A 3,391-nucleotide genomic window follows, 5' to 3' on the forward strand; every position below is an offset into this window, starting at 1 on the left:
CAATCTAGATAGATCCTTGGGCTACTCAAAACTTTCAAATGATACTTTCATGGTTAACAATTCCTCCCTCCTGAATGAAATCATGCTTAACTCATTTGTACAGGTTACTCATATCATGGATGCTGATTAATAAAACAAGAGATCTAACTAGAATAAACAATTCCATAATTCTTTCTCTACTACAAAGAAATACTACTATGCTTGATGTGATATCCACCTGAATACATATCTCAATTTCATCATATACACATACATTCACATAAATATGCAATCACTTTAACTCATATTGTCAATGGAGACATAGAGGAAATTCGTCCATTTCGGGAAGGTCCGACCCACCTAATTATCGAAGCTCACGTCGATTCTGCCAATGAAGGTAATCCGAAGCCTTTAGCACAGTATCAATGCTTAATTTCTCGTTTTGGTTCAGATTGGAGTATCAAATTCAGCCTTCGAAAGCTTCCAAAACTTAGTCAAATAAGATCAAATGGTTCACTGCGAACCTGCTGCAAGTATGCGGTAATTGCATGAAAACTGCATTAGAAGTACAACTAATCTTATCAACTAATGAGTTGGTAAGCAATTTACCTTCTAACCGATTTGGTTCAGTTCAACCCCTGGTTGAAACACCTCAAAACCAGCTCACAAAAGTCCCAACATTCAGCTCAAAAGGAATTCCAAGGCTGCTGAAAACATATATTGAAACAGCACCATTACTCTACTATTATACTTAATATAGTATCAATATAAGGTAATTAACTAGCTAATTACCTTTTCCAAATTTCAATTTCAGTTTTTCCTTAGCTCAGGGTTGAAGAATCACCTCCCAATTCTGCTTCAAAAGTCACTAACCTGCTGTAATTAGATTCCAAAACTGCATCACTACTTCACTTATACAATTAGTATAGGCTGAATTTACTTGCATAGATTCTCAACTTGAAATTACACTTCCCTCAAGTTGAAGTATATTCACAATCAGTTCACGAAAGCGTATTATTCAACTCAGAATGAATATTCTAACTGCCGAGAACATAGACCCCCAAAATCTGCAGTATTACCTCATTTTATATTTCATATAGCATCAATCATGTATTTAATCAATCAATTACCTTCTCACAGCTTCACTTTAGTTTTTCCCTAGGTATAAATAGAGGAATTACGGCAAAATTACCCCTCTCTAGCTGTTGAGACTATTTCCCAAACCTGCTAGTAATCAAGGAACCAAAACACATCAGCTTCACTCCCCTAGCTCAAAACATGAGGAGCAAATTGAATAACTTACCCCCTCAAACCTCAACCCAGCTTCTTACAGAGCTAGGGTCATGAAATACCTCTCCCTAAGCCTCATTTTTACTCCTTCACAGCTGATTCAGGCCCCCTTCTACAGCAACCCTCATAGAGCAAAGAGAAACAAGCTCAATTCCTTGCTTTCATCTTAGAGAGAGAAAACTCTAGAGAGAGAGAGTAAAAGAGATGCAAAACCCTCACCTCTGGACTCCAGCACCCTTTGGTGAACTGCTGGGGGCGGGCTGGGAAGATAAGGATAGGGATGGAGTGGAAAAAGACCAAATTGGCCTAGCTGCCACGTAGCTGCTGCTTCTGCTGCTACCTGTACCGGTACAACACTCACCCTGTATCGGTACAACAATGCAGAATGTGCAAGATGGCAGTAGCAATGCACTTCCTCGCTTCCCGTAGTCTAATCACTCTCCTACTTGTCCACCAACCTCTCTAAACCCTTTAGAGAATGTAGGATAATTCCACTTATCATTCCCACTCATCAGACTTCATAATCAGTCAAATTCAAAATATCACATTTGAACTTCGCACTTTTCCACGTCTACAGGGCAATGCACTTTTGATCTTCCGGCTGTTTGTTCACTCTTATAACCAGTCAAGGACCTCACTTCCACTCTTAAAAAGATGTGGGTTAGCTCCAGATACCAACCCGACATTCGAATTTTGCAATTGACCAAGTTCAACGTATTAGAGTTGATAGTGCAATTGCAATGCACTTTTCCGCTTCCGGCCACTTGCTGGCTTCCGTAACTTGCTGAAAACCTCTCACAATCCTTCAAAAGTCGTAGAATAGTTCCAATTACTATTCGAACACTCGAACTTCGCAATTTGCCAAAGTTCAGTGTACTACAATAATACAAATCTCATTTTCATCATAGGAAAATAAGGTTTCAAGTTCAACTAGAATGCCCGAACACATGCATGAATCCATTATGCAAGCTTTCTACTACATAGAGGTCCAAAATTTTATTGTACACAACATAGGGATTTTAAACATTCTAAAATTCATAAATAATGCATCTAACATGAATATGCATGATTTTTTATTTTACAATACTCAAATCATCATAAATGAGATTTTTTCATTATATGGCTAGGTCAAACCCACCGAACGGCGCGCAATCCTTCGTTTGCTCCAACGAAGGTGTCCACTAAGCTCCTAGCATCCTAAAAGCATAAAAAAGTGAGCTATAAAAAGCAAACGAATAAGTACTAGCTCAAACATTAACCTACTAGGCAAAATGGCCAAAAATCTCACCTATAGTGTAAAAATTCCTCTCCAAAGCTCAAATGGAAGTCAAATCCCTTCTAAAGCAACCTAAACCAAGGTTCTAATCCCATTAGATTAGTTCCAAAATTCTCTAATCAAAAAGCCCCAAATAAACCCTAGTTTTTCGATTTCCTAGGGTTCCATCTAGTTTCAAGCATCAAAACTAAAATCTAGAGGAAAGAAACTTGCTACCAACCTTTTAGAAGATTCGATCCAAGCTCAAGGCTCACCAAGTGTGGAGATCTCCCTCCTCTCAAGCTCCAAACCCAAGGTCCAAGCTTCTCCAAGGTGGAAAATACATCAAAAAGCACAAAGAAGAAATTAATCCTCTAAAAATCAAGCAAAATGGAGATCAAATCCAAAGAGGGGAAAAAGAGAGGCTCCCCTACCTTATCTCCTCAATCCTCAGCTCAGGGAAAGCCCTAAGGGGCGTGGGTGCTGATATAGAGAGGCTACAATCGCAAAAACACTCCTGCAGTTCGGCCAGATCAAATTCTGCCAAAGTGTACCGGTACACGGGCCCGTGTACCGGTACAAGCCCCACGAAATTGCAACCCGAGGCTCGGGTTGGCGGGGTAACTGGCCGTGTACCGGTACACGACCCCGTACCGGTACAACCATCAACCATGTACCGGTACAGCCATCAAGGCGTACCAGTACACCACCCTTGATATGTCAACCTGAGAGCAGCCTAAGTTCTCCATTTTGGCGACCTTAGCGCCACTTAAAATACTGTAATTCTCCGGGTACGAGCCATAGGTCGGACCACTGTCAACGACCCTACAGAATATCTGAAAAACTCGAAACACAGGGCAAACACTC

The 3,391-nt window shown here is 40.4% G+C and overlaps 1 long non-coding RNA gene across 3 annotated transcripts; it reads right to left on the minus strand.

Moving 5' to 3' along the window:
- LOC109725955 lies at positions 322-1,453 on the minus strand. 3 transcript variants are annotated; one of them, XR_002220386.1, is made up of 5 exons: positions 1,283-1,453; positions 1,110-1,203; positions 772-852; positions 589-683; positions 322-506 (listed from the first exon to the last, which is right to left on the minus strand). It is a non-coding gene; the product is annotated as an uncharacterized LOC109725955 (long non-coding RNA). The 3 variants fall into 3 exon arrangements; XR_002220385.1 differs by having other exon boundaries at positions 589-686; XR_002220387.1 differs by having other exon boundaries at positions 589-686; positions 772-855.

This window comes from Ananas comosus, linkage group 20, assembly GCF_001540865.1.
Source record: "Ananas comosus cultivar F153 linkage group 20, ASM154086v1, whole genome shotgun sequence".
Classification (NCBI taxonomy): domain Eukaryota; kingdom Viridiplantae; phylum Streptophyta; class Magnoliopsida; order Poales; family Bromeliaceae; genus Ananas; species Ananas comosus.